The 18,652-nt window shown below is 34.5% G+C and overlaps 1 protein-coding gene across 1 annotated transcript in view; it reads right to left on the minus strand.

The window, feature by feature from the left end:
• The window catches only part of PTPRD (protein tyrosine phosphatase receptor type D), a 1,297,197-nt gene that overhangs the window by 875,475 nt on the left and 403,070 nt on the right, over positions 1-18,652 (minus strand). The gene's annotated exons all lie outside the window — the stretch shown is intronic.

Below are 18,652 nucleotides of genomic sequence, written 5' to 3' on the forward strand. Positions count from 1 at the left end.
CCTTCCTGGGGTGGTCATGGACTCCCAGGACAGTAGATGATCATATACTTATGAATTGAGAGAGCTAAATAAGGCATTTCATTTAATCTTGATCCCATGAAGAAGAGATCTTTCTCCGGAGTCTGAACAAGGGATATTTTTCACTAACCTTCTCTCAATGTTGAAAAACAATGGTATCACAAATGTACAAACCTGGGAAGAGCTAGGTAAGTGTTTATTACTGTACTACCTACTGGAATTGTAGTGCAGTGGAAACAGGAAATAACAATAAATACTTTTTTTTTTTTATATACTATTCTTCCAAAAGACTGTATTCTTCTTGGTATCTAGCTGCTAGTAGAGAAGCCCTATCATGTCAGACCAAAAGCACATCTAGCGAAATCCTCTGATTTCAACAGTGGGCAACAGCAGAGACAAAAGTTAGAATATCAAAGCTAAACATGGAGTATTTCCCTAGTATAACTTCTCAGCTTCCAGTCTGCAATATTTAAATATGTGTCAAGCCTCTATGTGCAGTAGTGCAGTACAGGTGACAGGAGATGTCCCATATATGCATAAATATTTTAGTGTTCTTTCTGCAGTTGTGTTATAGTATACTAAAAGTTAATAAATATTACTATAAGTACTTGGTTTTCCCTCCTATTCCTCTTGGATTGAAGAAATATATATATAAAAAAATAAAATAAAACTTTGAGCTGTATGTCAAGTGTGAGCTCACAGCCAAATATGTAAACTGTTCAAATTAGAAATATGGACGGACCTTTGAATTAAAACATTTATAATTATTGTTTCATTGTTAAACCAGAAAATATTTTCATCATCCAATTATCTGTCCACCAGGCTGTTGAACAGGTTGTTTTTCTTTCTGTTTACAAAAAAGTACAACATAGCCAGGCTTGTTTACCTATGTGTTTGCATATTAATAGTAGTTTTCATTCTAACAGAGTTTGAAAAATTGGGGTGCTAAAAGAAAAAATAACATTAGACAGAAGGATAGACAAACGTAGAGATTGTATGCAATCAATGATTTTGGTGTTAAAGAACATAGCTTAGTTTATCCTAGAGAACCAAAAATAAATTCACCATTGGTTCTTGGCTCATGCTCCTTCTAGGAGCAGAACATGGAAAATGCACATAATTCATAACATCACAACCCACAACTTCAATAAATGGCAATTAATTCTAACTTACTGAAAGTTTCTTGTATTTGATACTCACAGTTTTGCCATGTTAGTAGTTTATCAAATAATTGTACTAACACTAGGCCCAGAAAGAAACAACTAGTTTGTGGTGTAAATGTCCTATGAAAAACAACCATTGGTTTTTCCTTCCTCCCTGCTTGCCCCCACTCCCTCCCCCCAGTAACTCAGTGGTGGATGTAGGAATTAGTGAGCAGCCAAATAGTATTTTCCATTAAACTACAACTATTTCTAACAAATCACATTTTGACACTAATTTTTTTCCCACTGTCCCCTTTTTAAAATATTGTGAAAGATATCCATACTGCAAAATGAGTTTAATACATCCAATCCAAAAGATTCAGAAATGCATTCTGGAGTACTGTGATATTACAATACCAGGATTGCCACAAGAACAAAGAGTTTTGTTTTGTGATATTTCTGTTCTCATTGTTCTGAGATTGTCATGAAGATGGATTCTATAGTTTCCTGCTTTATTTTTGCAGCCTTTGTTATGAATATGGTCTGATTTTGTGCCAACCTTTGTCACTAGAATAAAAATCAGAATACATTGTGAAAACTAAAATGTACTGAGCATTAAAATTCTGTGATAGCTCATTCTTGTGACAAAGAGATCATTGGAAAAGAATGGCACAAAATTAATCAATTATAGTGACAGTCTCACGATTGTAATAAGAATAGAAAGTGGCACTACATTTTGTGCATTTACATAACTGAGGAATGGTTTAAAATTAACTCATTCATATCTGGACATTCACATCTTTTCCTGGAAAACCAGAACTGTTGTACTTTAACTAATGACCATAGATAGTGAATATACTCTGATATAAAAAAAATTTACAAATTCTGCTTATTTTTGAGTCATTCCCCAACATTTTCATAATCTTTTTCTAACATATATATTTTCTTTTTTTCTCCCAGAAAGAGAAAAGTCTTGCCATCAGCTCCTAGTACATAGCTATACACTCTGGAAGTGCAGTGAGAAGGAAGGCAAAAATATTCCTTTGGAAATTAAAAAAAGAGAAAGCAAGCCCCTGAAATGCTTCTCTTCAGATTCTTTTATCTTATGCTTTTTTTTTTTCAGAGTCTTTTATCTCTTGCTTATTCTGATTAGAAAGAATACATCAAAAAGCAATTATTTTCAGGAATATCAGAAAAACACAAAGGTATTTAGAAAACTCCTCTGTCCAGTTATTGGCTCTTTCTTATTTCCTGGTTATGAGGTAGAATTATCAAACTCCAGCAAGAGCTTAGGCATATAGATCAAGGGCTAAGGCCTCACTGTAGATTGACTTAGTTAGATACTCCATATAGGCAGATTTTTATTGACAGAAAACAACTATGGCACCCTTCACAAGTCAATGGGACCTCTAGAAAGCCTACTTTTCCTTGGGGAGACAGTGAAGGGCAGCAGCCGGAGTGGTCCTTGCTGTGACTGGCTCCTGGCAAACCCAAGGCAACTCAGACCACGGCAAATTTAAAAAAAAAAAAATCTGAGAAGCATACAAACCCACCCAACAATGGGTGGAAGCAACCTCCAGTTAAAAATAAACTATTCTATATGCAGATTCAAAGACTGTTGGTGTGCAGGTTTGAAGTTTGGGCAGGGATTTTTTTGGTACTTTTCTTTTAGCACTTGCCAAAGACAAAATACACAAGATGGACCAGCTGATTTGATTCAGGTCAGCATGCTTTTGACATCATTGTAAGCACTTTCTTTACTCAGGTATGTATTAATTCACAGATGATTTTGGACTGGTGATTAAAATGATACACTGTTCTTCTTGGCCCTGCCTACATGTTTATAAAAATCAAAGAAAATAAAATGTTCCTTGGTTCCAGTGGCCCTGCTGCTTCATTAGATTTGTGACTATGCAACTGGAAAATGATACAGAGCTTTGATTGTTAGCTGGATATCTAACAAAAAAAATAATAGAGTTCTGGAGATTTCTCTCCTACTGTTTGAATTCTTTCCATCATAGTACAGTTTCTTTATTAGTGTTGTCTTACAGTGAGCAAATTATATGAAGCAGGGCATCAAATATAATAAAGCATACTTAACCATTAGGAAATAAACTCCTTTCCTCCTTCTTGCCAAAGTTCACTGCAGAGATACACAAGTAAAGATACAATACTGCTCACAGAAATGTTGGATTTCAAGGAAATAGGCATAAGATTATGTTTGGGTCATTCTTTTTTAATAGTTTTGAATTAACATATAAGAAGAAAAAAGTCTTTATCCCTAAAACTATTTTTGCTGCTGATAATTTTCCTTTTGCTATATGACTTATTAAAAATGTACTAAAAATGCTCAGTTATAGAGTTTACACAGTTACCATATAATCATCAAAACTAATCTGAGTTTTACTTACTTTAACTTAAGTACTTTTGCCATGCAATTCTCATGTTAGTAATGTTGCTAAATCTATTTTTAACAAATATCCTAGTAACAGTGGCTAAAAAATACTTTTTCTATCAGTGAAAGAGTAAAAAGAAACACAAAACGGATCAAGCAGAAATAACCTTCCTCAGTTTGGAACCTGAAAATATTTTGACTGAATGATATCCAGCAAAATTGGTAGAATAGCTGAAGAATTTTGTATTTCAAATTACAATACACCATATATTATTTTATTTTCTTTTAATATTTTTGAATGTTTTGATATTTGGGAAGTAGGAGAGGAAACTTGTTAAAACATGCTAAATAAGGCAATGGTTCTTAGACTATATTATTAAAAACTAATCTCAGACAGTAAGAGAAATTCTTCATAATGTAAAATACAAGTAATCATTTAAAGGAATAAACATAGAGTATTTCTAAATAATAAATCTATAATTATGGCAGAACTTGATCTTTTCCAAATTCATTAATTTATTTTATATGCTGTCCTACTTTCTTGGTGGTTTGGTAAGATATGATTTGATTCCTACATCTTTATTTTTTCTTATATCTTAGGAGGAAAAATAAAGAAGTTGAAGAAAATGACCTTGTCCTTGACAACGAAAGAGTAATGAGAGATGGTGGGTGATCAGTGTTTTCATCCCAGCAAGAGATTGTCTTGGTAATTCATAGCATTAGGAATCAGTCTTGGAAAATTTTCATTCTTGGTTTGGTGAATGAAATTAAATACAAAAGTCACTTACCCGTTAACAGGTAAAAATTACACCAGGTGAATTATTTTATTGGGTTTTTTAAAATCCTTCAGAAGATTTTCATGTCTTCATACACACACCTCATAGCTAATGGCTTCAGGAGGCAATTCTCCTCCTTTGACAAATAAAGTTTCCATAAAATCACAGAAGTATATCTTTCATAAACTTGCTTGAAACAGATAATTTTTGCTGAAGCAGATAAAGATAACATTTTAATTTTTTAAAATATAATATCAGCTGATATCCCAAATTACATTGATTTGTCAGAGGAATAGAGCTAAAGGCTGCTCAAATGCCATTGTTGTATCTCAAAAGGAGATAGAGTGATATATTCCATTTGCTTTCTAGTTCAAATTAATGTAGTGCTAAGCCCTGTATACTTGTATAAACACTTAACTGGCTCAGTGTCAAACTTAAAATAGAAAGCAAATCTAATAATTTTGCCCTAAAATATCAGCAGTTATTTATTTGTTTGAAGAAATTAAAATGCATTTGCTATATATCACTGCATATGCACTGTTGCCTTGTGTGTGATCCCAGGGTAGTCCATGAGATTCTCAAGGATCCACAGAGCTAAACACTTGAGCTTAATTTGCCCATGGGAAATAATATGCTAAATAATAGTATCATCCGATTAAGTCTTCTCAAGCAAAACATGTGCTCGGTGGCCATAACATTCTGAATTAACATCCCACAACAAAATTAAAATTCAGTGTGATTACCTCAGATAACAATAACGTGCTCATGGCATTTAGTCCACTGAAGCATAATACGGTGTCCTGATCATAAAAGTAAACTATTTGTCAAAACTTGTATTAAATTCAAGATAAGATGGTTTTCACTGTTTTTTAAATATTTTACACCCTTTCAACACACATTAAAGAAAATGTAAAAACACCAAAATAATAGAAATCTTCTGAACTTTTGAAGCACCTCTTGCAATTCATTTATTGAGGCTGAAAGCTCTCACTCTGACACATTAGTAGTTTGCAGAGTTAGATGAATGCCTTGCCAATAAGATTCATAGGATCTTCAAATTTTGGACACTGAGGGATGGTTCACATATTTTGGACTAACATGATTCATATTCACTAAGGATTTTTTACTGCACAACAGCCTCTGGATCTGCTATTAATTATTCTAAGGCATCTCTCTTTCCTTTTTTCCTTGCAGCTAAGTAATGTGTTTTTTCCTATTGACATTTCTGGGAGAAATTTGTGCCACTCTTGATCTTTGGATTTCACCCTCTGGAACGCTAATAAAGAACTCATAGTTGCTCCTCTAGAAATCCTGACTAAATTCCTCCCTCAGGGGAAAGGTACATTTGTGTGCCCATCCTGCAGCAATGAAAGTAGGGCCTGGCAAATACCTGTTACTAATTGGCAACTCAGAAGGCTCCTTAAAGATTGACTTACACAAAAATGTGCATGCTGTTAGATTGTTATCTTGAATCCACCTTGGGATTGAAAGTGGAGTAGAAGAGCTTCACTGCAAAAAACAGTAATAGACCACTGTTACAATACTGGAAATGGTATAATAAGTCTTGGGAATGTGGAGGCCTCCCTTGCAGACATTTCAAAAATTGTTTCATGACCAGAGGTGTCATGAAGAATCTCAGTGGGAAATGGAAGTTGTCAATTCCCTCATATTTATTTGAAAGTAAAAGATTGCTGAGGCTTCTTAAAAAATGTATTTTGCAGAAACTAGGAGTTAGGAGCAGAGGGGAGAGAAAAAGAATAGAGAGTAAATGAACTACTGATCACTGAATAGCCCGGGAATGTTTTAACTTTGCCATACTATGAAGATAAGTGTAAAAACCCAAATATTTAAACAGTCTTATTGGTGGCTGGCAGATAGGGTACACGGGACTGAAGAACATGTATAATGTAAGAACCTCATTGGATTTGCACAGAGCTAGTTCTCTCCATGTTAAAATACTGTATTTGGGTAGAAGAGCACAGATTAACTTTGTTAACAGATTACTAAATTATTCAGTATGAGTTTATTTCTTTCTTCTTAATTGTGGAGACATCAAGAAAGGACACCAAAGAGTCTGAAAGTAAGTATTCCTTTTGTGAAAAGAACAGAAATAGTCTGAGATCATTAATCAAACAAACTCACAATTTTTCTTATCCCCATACCTTTTTTTACCATACTGAAATTGTTTTGTTTTGTTTTGTTGTTTTGTTTTAAACAGGACTCTCTGATAGTGTGATAACAAGAAGAGATATGGCCCAGTTCATGACTCTGTGCTTTACCAATTTCTTAGACAGTCTAAGGACAACCAATGGCATGAAATCCAGACTGGAAGGCTGGAGAGGCTTCCCACATCAGAATTTTGCTCTGGCACCTGGAGCATCTCCTCGGTCTCCTTCTCTGCCCTTGGTGTTCACTCTCATGTTTCCCACTGTTTTTCCCTCCTCTGACTGTCCAACAACTTTGCCCTTTCTTAAACATATGTTCCCTGAGGCACCATGATCTTTTCTGAGGGGCTCAACTGTGTCCTTTGGTGGGTCCTTTGCAGGTGGCTAGAACCAGCTGTGTCCAGCACAGGGCAGTCCCCAGCCTCTTTTCACAGAGGCCACCCCTGCAGTACCCACTGCCAGCACCTGGACACCTGCACAGGGTGTACAGCTGTTCACTACTGAGCGATGTGGAGGTTGCAAACAGCTTGCAGAAAGAGGAGCAGCTTAAGGGCTACAGAAGGCAGATGCATTCTAGGTGTGGGTTCACAAGGTTCACAGCCATAGGCTAATTATGGTCTGGGGACCCATACCTCCAGGACCTGTTTCTTCAGGGAGACTAGCCAGGCAGACTGCCACCTGCTTCCACTTGTAATCTGTGGAAGGGTTCAAGAGGGAACTGCCCTTGTGAAGTGACAAAAACCCAGTGCAAACCTAACAGCAGCATGATCTGCTTCTAGACATTTAATTCAGACACCTAAAGCACTGAGTAGCTTATGCACCACTACATTGCTGGTGAATTATAGTTGTCTTTTTTTGATTGCATTTATTTCTCATCAGTTCTAATCCTAAGTGACCAAAAGGGTAGGTTTTTTGGGTTTTGGTTGCTTGGTTGGTTTTTTTAAATCTGATTTTAACAGATTTTTTTTTTTTTGCTGGCTGTTTTATTGATACCTAAATAACTCCTGAAATGTTGTGCTTGCCACTTAGCAGATGAAACAAATAATTATTATTTATTAAGAAAACACCAGTATTCTATAGGTAAAACATATGATTAACCATTTCTAACTGGTTTTCATCTAATATTTGTCAGAAAGATGAAAATTTATCACTGATACCTCTAAGAGTTTACGACAACATTTATACAGCCTTGGGAAAATACACTTTTTGCAATTTTTCCTCTGGTAGCATACATAATTTTTTGCTTGCTTGCTTCTTTGGTTTTTTTTAAGGGAACTGCAAAGTTACTATGTTTGCAATTAGCTATAGTTTCATATTACCAATTAGAAAAGAGACATGAATGAAAAGAAATTCTGAAGAAGATACTTATTAATTTTAGCACTTCTGCAGAATAGCTTTTCCATTCCACAAGTCTTTAAAAATGCACAGAAAAGTGCTTAAATACAGACAAATGTCATCATAAATGTGGGTTGTTTTTATTTGCTTTTTGTAGCTTTGTGATTTGTATAAATCAGTTGTGTGAGAAAACTGCTAATCCAAAGGATTAAAAGCAAACATTCACTGCAAATCTGGCACTGGAACTAGGTTTTAAGCATGACAACTTGACTTAAAATAGCAAAGCCAGTGATTATCAACAATATGTTGTAGAAAATGGAAAACAATGCATTCAGTTCTGAACATTAACTTGTCCTCTTTTTTTTTTTTCTCTTCACTTATTTTAATTCTCTAGGATGTAAAGGCCTTCTACTTCCAACTCCAAACCAACAGATTTGTTTGTGTTGAAATTCTCTGCACTTTGCAAGATGTGCCTATATTTACTGTAAGTAAATACTTTTTAGAAGGAAAATTAGCTCTGAAAAGACTTCGTATGAATACATGGTCTGTATCAAAATTGCACGTTTGGTACTGACCCAAATTTTTCACTATCCATCTGCATGTTCAGAATTGAGTAGGAATGGCCAACTGCTTTCTATATGTGTACTTTTACTGCAGAAATGACATCAAACCTATTGAAAACATCTGAGAAGATCAGGTATTGAGCTCTCCTCCATCTGCATTTTGGTGATACACTTCATATCTTTTGAAGATTTTTTTTAAGAAGCTTTTGGGATGATGCACACTTGAAGCCAGCGAAGAATCCACTGAACATTCCCACATCTGTTTTGTCTAACCTTTAGTGTTTAACAAAGAAAGATGCTACAGGGATATAGAAGAAGAGGAGCAGAGGGAGGGTGTTTGTGAATTTACAACTTCAGGTTGTTTGAAAGTGTTTTATTTTTTGAATTGTTTTCATGTGTGGGTGTATCTATGTGGATATATGCACATGCATACAATTGCTCTCCTAATGTTTTAATGAAATGTTATTTCTCTAAGAAAAGAATGAACTTCCTTTAAGGAATGTGTATAAACTATGTAACATATTCATAACTAAGCATCTCATCCTGCTTCTGATTAATATTTTGTAGACTGTGTATTTAACATATTTTTACGTATTTCCTCTATAGCTTGCCAGAATATTTCTTCACTTGAAGTCAGGTATTAGCAAAAGAGATTTCACTCCTAGGAGTTTCTGTCTTTCAGTAACCTAAGTTGTTTTAGGTATATACATTTAAAGAAAAAAAAAAAATACCCTAAACATCAAAACTGTTGCTGTGTTACTTTTCTTGTACCTTGGAAATGAGTCTAGGAGTTGCAGTTCCCTTTTTTCCACTTCAGTTAAAAATAGTTGCCACACTGCCACCTTATGGCTAATATAGATTTAAAAGTAAAAACATGTCTGCCACCGAGCTTGTGTTTTGATACTTAGGCATTTCGTGTGGTTTCCACCGTGTAAATAAAGAATTAAACTTTAACCCCTCCTGAGAAGCAACTTAACCTTCAGTTTAAACTGAAACATTGTTACCTGCCTGGCTTTGTCTCTCAAATTGTAAGAACATGGTACAAAGCAGCGTACACAGGAGGCTTAACACTATGCGGGCAGCATCTAATCTTATTTTTACAATGATGTAAAACTGTGTGAAAGTCTTTGATCAACATCTGCTTTCCTTATGTAGTTCAAGTCTATATACTATACACTACGTGAATGATGAAAAAAAACTAAATAGGGCCCAAATCCATTGAATATGCTTTTTTTTTCTTCCCAGTGCATCTATGTAGCAGGGACAAATGCAACCATTGCACACACTTAAAAACTGCATTTGCAAAACAGAAAATCCTTTTGATTAAAATAAATGCAAAGATAAAGGTGATCCAATGTACTCCATAGTAGAATGTGTGGTTCCAAATACATTCAAATTTCTCAAATGTGTGCAAAATGTCTCAAAGTGAAATTATGCATCACTCTCCTTATTTAAACAATTAAAATTGACACAATGCCTGCCAAAGTCAAAACTGGAAATAAACAATTTACCTTTATCAAATGTATTAAGAATCATATCAGATCATCCCTAAGTAAAATAATAATAAACTCACCCTAATTATCCAATCTTTTTGTTCTTTAAATCTTCCAAACAAAATTCTTGCAAATAAGTTCTTGGGAATAAAAAGATCCCTTCTGAAAGAGCAAGAATTGACAAATGGCAGAAGCAGGCACTGAACAAGGTGAGTATTAATAAGAAATATTTTGCAGCAAATAAAATGTTTAATAAAAAAACACCTAAGTGTTGTCTATTTATTTAACTTATTTTGTAGTTGGAATTATTATATGGAAAATTTTTGTTCTTAAAAGCCTGTGAAAATAGCATCCAGGAACATGTAAGTGACTTTCATGCACTATAGTACTACAATTAATTTAAAAAAAAAAAAAAAAAGAAAAAAAATCCTTATTTTCAAAGAGTATCAAAGCATGCTTGATCATGAAATCAGTATAACTGAACTGTATTACTTCATCCTACTGATTATGTGACTGAGAACCTTTCTATCATGCATCTATGTGATTTTTCACAATTTCTCATCTGAAATTCACTGTCAGTCAATATTCTCTAACATTTGCTTAACTTGTATTCTCTTGGAAGCATCTGTGCCAGCAAGTGCATTTGCTAAATAGTGTGGAAGAAAATTCAAAAGGACTTTTTTAATAGACTTGAGATAATGTGGTGAGGTTTGGGGGGGTTTTTTGCCTTTTTTCTTCAGTATTCCTCCAGATGTAGTCAAAAGTGTATGAGCATGCAGAAAAATGCCAGTAGCAAAAACAGTCTTTTTCCCTGGTGGTTATTAAGGAAAAAAAAAAAATTAAAAAATTATAAAACAGCTGCTGAGTATAATATGAAAATAAAAGATGGGATTCTTTATGAAGAAAGTCAGTTCAAAATACTACTGAAAGAGAAAATGAAGAGAAAGCATCCTGCAAGCAAATCTGTACTAGACAAAACAGTATGAATACAGCTCTATGAGAGAAAATTTCCCTGGCAACAGGATGACTCTTACGGCCCCTCAATCTGATTGATACAATAGATGGAGCCTAGCTGAGAAGACCTACTTTAAACTGGTTGTATAGAGCTAGAAAATTCACTTACATGGATTACGTCTAGAGTGCTTAAATCAAATGCTTTTTCTAAAAGAGAATTATGAATATATTTCCTACCATAGGATTGTCTAAACTCTGCGTAAAGCATAATCCTTTAGTAGCACTGAATAATCTATTGTGTTTATATTCTGAAGATAAGGACTATTATTGCTTTGTTTGCATAATATTAGAAACAATATGTAGCACAGCTATTTAATTCTAAAGAAAAGGCAATGAAATTAATCAAACTGTCTCTTTTTGTGTTGAGTTCCATTGAAGTGATAATTTGAGTGTTTATTTTGATTTTCACATATTTATGAGACACCAGATTACATTTGTATAACTGGAAGAAAACTCAGTTAATGAACTAAATCTCTAAAGAAGAATTGGTGGAAAACATTCCATGACAAAACCAAACATGCTATATTTGTGCTCCAAGCAAACTCAGCTCCTTTTTGACGGACTATGCAAACTTACCTCCAAATACTATAATTACTATTTGCAGTTGTTCTCCAAGACCCAAAACGTATCTTGCTGTGTGTTTATACAGCATAGTTTTTTGTTTTGTGTAAAACCTGCTTATTTCAAGAGCCCAAAATATTGTATACTTTACGCAAAAGTGTATTAACTATTTCTTTTGGACTTAGTGTTCAGTATGCAGACCTCTGTAATCTTCTGTGTGTCCCATTCAGTTCTTGGAGTAAGGTGAAAATTATTAATTTTCCCCATGACCTCATTAATTTACTCTGATGATATCATATCATATTAACTTCTTACCAAAAATTAATTTATGTTTCTCAAACTGCAATATGGCTAATTACTACTGCCCTTCACATCTTGCAAATGGAGAACAAATGCACAGACATTTCAGTGCAAGAATATTTACTCTTTTGGGAAATTCAACATAAAAGATGGAGACTGTGATTTTTAAGTATATGTGGAAATGCATACATAATTTCCCTTGCAGTAAAACATGTCTAGGTCTTTAGTGTATCAATACAGCTGTTAAGACACAATAAAAAGTGAAAAGGGGTAGGACTTTTCTATTTGCCATGTGAAGATCCAACAGTTCTTCAAATCACACACCAGGAGTTTCAGGTCAGGTACTCAGAAAACAAATGAAATGTATTACATATCCCCACTAACACAGCAAAACAGAGTATCATTTCACAATTATAGTGTACAAACTGTATATACACTTTATAAATAATGCAGTCAGCTTTCCCCTTACAAGTATAGATCTCAAGAGTAATGATATAACTAATAAGGAAGTTCAAACCAACAGTGAAATAGATACTCTTGCACGCAGTTGATGTGGACAGAACCTGAGAAAATTTTGGTCTAGTTCCCCTACAGTGCATTGGAACATATGGCAAAAAAATCTGCTTCCTACTAAAGCGTTCCATAAATTAGTTTTTATTAGTTTGACCTAATAAATATATACTTTCAGGCTGGAACTTTATTCTGAGAAGTAACCTGGAAAAATATTATCAAATGGTTCAATGCTTCTACTGTCAATTATTAATAGATCTCATTTTCTCAGTACTTAAAGGGATAACTTTCCCAATAGCTAAACTCTTAAGCTCAGCATGACCTCAGAATAAAACCAAACCAAAATAAAACAAAGCAAACAAACACACACAAAAAAAAAAAAAAAAAAATTGTAGGAAAATAGATACCAAACACCACTTTTGCTTGTTTGTAAGAATCCTGCTCTTTTTAGTTTGGTTGCATTCACCATTGTTGGAAGTTTGCCTTCACCAAACCAACTAATCCATCGTTTACTGGATTCTTTTAGGTTCTTTTTATTTTACTAGATTTTTAAAATCATCTAACAAATTTCTCTATTAATAGGTACCACATTATTAAACAAGCACAAAAAATTAATTACTTCATCTCATATCAGTTTTAATGGATTTGGACTAAAGTACTCCTTCTGCCCTGGAAAAAAGATTCAGTAATATTATTTCTCTGCATTACTTGCTAGACCAACAGATAAACTGTCCTATACACAAATATGGTCAATAAATTCAAAGATCTACTCAGTGGATAGGTTAAATTTAAAAATTACTGGATATTCATCAAAAGTATCTCTGCATTTTGGAAAACATCATGGCATTTGCATGGATGAATGTATTTGTGTAAGCCTAGTCTCAGTAGTACAAGTAAAAATAGTAGTGAAAAGGAAGTGTCACTAAATGCAGCAATTCCTTTCTTGAATCCTCAGGCTTCTAGCACATCCTGTTACTATTCCACCGTTACTACTGCAACATTTGTTATTCAGCTTAATGTGCATATGTTCCAACTGTACAGCTTTACTATCTTCTGCTTGTAGCCAATGTGATGATTTCAGCTGTTTGTGGGAGTTTTTAAGTTGTCAAGGGATAGGATTTTAATAGATCAGTTGCACTTCAAAATGAACCAGGAGTCAGTGAAGACTGCAAGAGTACTGATTTCATGTTTCCCCTGAGAAAGTTTGGTATCTGGGCAGGCAGTTTCTTGAACAAATACCCCAGGTATAAGGAATGCAGTAATCTAATGTAGAAAATGATAAAAAGCATGGATAACAGAAAAAAAAAAATTAAAAAGGAAAAACCTAAACAACATCAAAAATCACGGCTTTCTTAGTAACAGGACTTCTTAACTGTTTTTTATCTCTGTATGTTCTTTTAAGTGTTTGCAATAATCAATTACCTTATTTTTGCTTTATGCCTGTAGTATGAAATGAAAGTTGCAAGAGGGAGATTGCTCTTGAAAAAAAAAAAAGGAAATCCAGTGTATAATAGTTTCAATGCCACAACTAAGTAATTGAGAGTTATACAACTGGCCTCATAACTAATTATTTCCACTTTATAGCAACATATCTGAACTTTATGTGGAAGAGAGCAAATAGGATGAGGTGTCACAAGATGTAATTAGAAATAGAAAAAGCAAAAGGAAGTTTAATTCCTCTGCAACTGGAACAATCAAAAGGGAACAAGGGCCCTTCAGCTGAAGGTTATTAATTTGTATCTACTATATTTGAAGATTTAATATGGAAGCTGTAAATAAGCAAATTACCAGCTGTCAGAAAAATTTTCACTATTAATTTAAATGAACGTCCTTTAGGCAAGCTAACATTTTGTTAGCCTGCAGGCTAGATCTACAATAGAAAAATGTATAAATAAACAGTCAATTTATTTTGAAGTTCATTTTCCGTGTTTGTACTAATATGAAAATAAACTTTTATAGCCAAAGCACTCTGTTTATGAGAATGAACATGATGAGTGACCTCCCTGTACAATATACGATTAAACAGATTCTTGTTATTCTCTTTGTCCCATTTCTTTCTTTAAAGGTGACTTTTACACCGCAAAATTTGGTTAAAACACATGTGCCTTGTGAAGGTCAAACTGTAAAGCTTTATATCATTAATCTGAGGCAGATAAAAGCTACGCTGTGACTTACGTTTTTATACTGTACAAGATGTCAACTATGAGAAGTAACCTTGGTCAGTTCTCCAAACAAAACTGTCTCAGAGATGCCCTTAGTGGCTGAAACCACAGTTTGTCCTCTGCAACTCATAAAAGGTTCTGCTAAATACGTTTTACCTAACACTGCCCAGAAAAGAAACACACTGTAAATGCACCTGTTTACATTATGCCCTTTTGAGCATGTCTACGGAGTGCAAAGGAAAGCAGAGAGAAGACAATGCTGTTAGCACCTGTTAAGCTCCTATGTCTGTGTAGGGAAATGCTACACTGCACAGAGACCTAAGGAAGGTCATAAAAAGCAGGAGTTTGTGCACTATTAATTACTACTATACTGTCATATTTTGTTTACAATTCAGATAACCTCCAGAAGAAAAAAAGCCTTGTATTTTCACTGAGTACAAGTTTATAAAAATGGATCTTTATACACTAATACAAAAGTTACATGATTCACATGTCATTTTTTCCTTATTCACATCATTCCATGACCTGTTTTGGAAAAATAAAAATAAGAGAAAATATATATATAAAAGAATAAACTCTGTATGAACATAAATGCCATAAGCTTATCATGTTTATGATCTATAACTTGCTAATTTTGGCTGGGACAGAGTTCATTTTCTTTATAGTAGCTAGTATGGAGCTATGTTTTGGACTTGTGATGAAAACAAGGCTAATAACACCAGGATGTTTTCATTATCGCCGAGCAGTGCTTACACAGAGTCAAGGCCTTTTCTGCTTCTCACACCACCCCACCAGTCAGTAGGCTGGGGGTGCACAAGAAGCTGGGAGAGGACACAGCTGGGACAGCTGACCCCAACTGACCTAAGGGATATTCTACACCATATGACGTCATGCTCCACATATAAAGCTGGGGGAAGAAGAAGGAAGGCGGGGACGTTCGGAGTGATGGCGTTTGTCTTCTCAAGTCACTGTTATGCATGATGGAGCTGGGCTTTCCTGGAGATGGCTGAACACCTGCCTGCCGATGGGAAGCAGTGAATGAATTCCTTGTTTTACTTTGCTTGCGTAGGTGGCTTTTGCTTTACCTATTAAACTCTCTTTATCTCAACCCACGAATTTTCTTACTTTTACCCTTCTGATTCTCTCCACCATCCCACCAGGGGGGAGTGAGCGAGCGGCTGTGTGGTGCTTAGTTGCCGGCTGGGGTTAAATCACGACAATAATTCTAATGAACGAGTCACTGCCATACTTTAAAAGATAAGTGCAGAATATACATAAGAAAGAGTTAAAGTAGTCCAAAGGAACAAGTTTCTTTTAATTTCACAGCAGATCTTTAACTTTACATTCATAATATGATTTTTTTTAATGTGACAGCAGTTATATTCCTGATTTTCATGACAGTGGGTATTGTGATTTTCCAGGAGAAAAACCCATGTAATTTATGTCTTTTGGTTCCTTGTACAGACATTAATATTCCAGTACTGGTCAAAGTGTTAGTAATATAACGATTACTGTGCTAATGAGGATATACCAGATGCTTCAAGACTAGAAACTCGTCCAGGACGTACCATACATCTCCAGAATCCACAGCCATTGCTCATCTTCCAGGCAGACTTCTTTACCAAAAGCCCAGCTACTTATACGTGTGGGAAAGGTGTTTGGCTGAGATGCAGATAAGCTAAAAATTATAGATCTGAGAGTGTGTAATTAATTTAAAACAGCTTAAGTGGAAAGCAAGTTGGAAGGGATTCAGAAAGGCAGACAATATTTGACAAAGCTTGAAGCAATCTCCACTTTCATACTTCTCTTCAGCCAAACTTCACGAGCCATAACTTTACCAGAATTGTATTTTCTGGGAGGACATGCTGATACTGGTCATTGGGCTTGCACTGTATATTCTTGTTCTTTTGGAGAAGTAGTAGTGCAAAGGGGAAAACACTGATTTGTACTCTGAATTTATACATCGATCCTTTTTTGAAGTTAGCTGTCAGCAAATAGTTTGCAGTTACACATAAAGTACTGTAATTGTAATCTCCCCCAAAACAAATTTGCTCTGTATATAAAGACTAGTGCATGAAATAGAAATTCTTGTTCCTCTGCTACAGGTTGTTTGCAGTACAGTGTCATATTTTGACAAATATCATATTTATTTCACTATTTAATGCAACGAAATACAGTCACCAATGCTTATCTATCCTTTTTAGTAATTTTCACACCAGTTCTTCTTTGAAGAATATTTAGAAATATTCTATCCCTCTGGAGAGTCTTTTAAAAATAAATAAATTGCTGAAATTTATAAAAAAAGGCATATATTCATATTTTCTACTGAGGTAAAGGACAACAGAGCAACTAAAACAGCATTATGAAAAAGAGTTTTAGGCAAACTCATTTCTACAACACATCCCTCAATAAAACAAACTAGTAACATTTTGTTTCTGGTGATTTTACCTGATTATAAAGTTTATTTACAGTACAAAAATAATAAATCTTACTGATCTCTGCATATAAAATTGTGGTAAACAAAAACATGCAGCCAAATAAGTTAAGTCAGGGTTTATCCAGAGGCTATTAAGCATTTATAATAAACTATGTGAAAGATCTACAAAGCCACAGGCTTATCTGGGACTGCTGTGAAATGCAGCTCTCTCCACTGGCTTTAATGCAGAGTCATGTGATGTTCTCAAAGGGTAAACTCAAAGCTTGCTTGTAAACCATATCTTAAAAACACATAGTTTTACATTTTTGGGAGAAAGAACATGGAATCATACTTCACATTAACTGTAACTATGTCTCACAGTTAATATCCTACTAAATTACACAGAATTATTAGTGTACTTACTCATAGGAAATTCATAAGGGCTAAAAAACTTTCAGGGTAGCGATTACTATATAGGTACTTGGAAAACAGAAAATCTCTGAATTTATTTCCTGTATTTTGATGAGCCCTCAAAGGTTACCCTTTTCAATTATATTACAGCATGTTTTGCTTTTCTGTCTCACTTACAGAACACATACAGGTTTTCATTTTTATGGTAATCATTTTTTTAAAAGAAATTCAGTAATAGAATAAGATTAATAAGCAACCCTTCAAAATCACACTACATTGACATAAATAATTACTTATAGGACAGTAACATAATCAAACCATATCAACCAATCGACACACATAGGTTCCAATAGATTTCTGTCACCACTAGCAGATCATGGATTTTAAAAAATTTACTAGTTCTTTGCCATAGTTAGGTACGTTGGGAAAAAAAAGAAATAAAGATTATGGGTGAGAATTTTTTCACTGATATCTAGGATTACAGTTTAAATGGAATGATCTTTTTTTTTTTTTTTTCCTTTTTCCTCTCCTGGAAAGATGTTTAAATGCAAAGAAAAGACAGGAGAGCAGGAGTTCTCTTCACAAATCATCCAGAAAAATGTCTTCAGGGAGAAATTATACAATATTGCTGTTCCTCATGCAAAAGCCTTTGAATGTTCTAATTCCTATCAGCAAAGCAAAGCTAATATGAGAGGGGGAAAAGTAGCAAATTTTTGTTATGTGAGAAAGAGATAATTTCTGATACACATAAGGTAACAGACTTTTTGAAGAACAATGCATAAGCCTCTCACAAAGCCTAGGTTTGCATTTGAAGATTTATTTAGTGTCTTGTGGAGATGCATTGTGGGCATTTATGGAGCTGTATTTTTATCAACATATTTTAGTAATGATTTACAAGCATTGGCAGGATGGGGCCAGGAAGAATATGCAGAAGGGTTACTTCAGAGAGTGATGTCATGCAGATTTAAAATACAGGGAAAAGATTTTAAAGAGAAAAATTGGTTAATGTTCACAGGAACAAAGTGCTGTTCAAAAGTGACACTGCAATTGTAAACTCAGCGTTACCCACCTAAGAAATCTGGCTTTCACTGAAGCCTGAATCAGCAAAAACAACACCATGACTCAGTGATGGAGCAACTCATCAGTGATTCTAGAGGTGCAGATCAGACCAGCTCTTCGACTCTAATTTCAGGTGGTAACAACAGCAAAAGTAAACAACATCAAAGGCAAGATAAAAGATATCTATTGGTTGTACTGATCAGTAGATTTATACATTGGTTGTGTTAATTGGCAAGTTTCTGTGGATAAATGCCAAATTATTCCATGTGTTTCATTACTACAGCAATAGCATTGCTTTAGAAATTCCACAGTGCAATATAGCAATAACTATT

This window comes from Aptenodytes patagonicus, chromosome Z (genome assembly GCF_965638725.1).
Source record: "Aptenodytes patagonicus chromosome Z, bAptPat1.pri.cur, whole genome shotgun sequence".
Taxonomy (NCBI): Eukaryota; Metazoa; Chordata; class Aves; order Sphenisciformes; family Spheniscidae; genus Aptenodytes; species Aptenodytes patagonicus.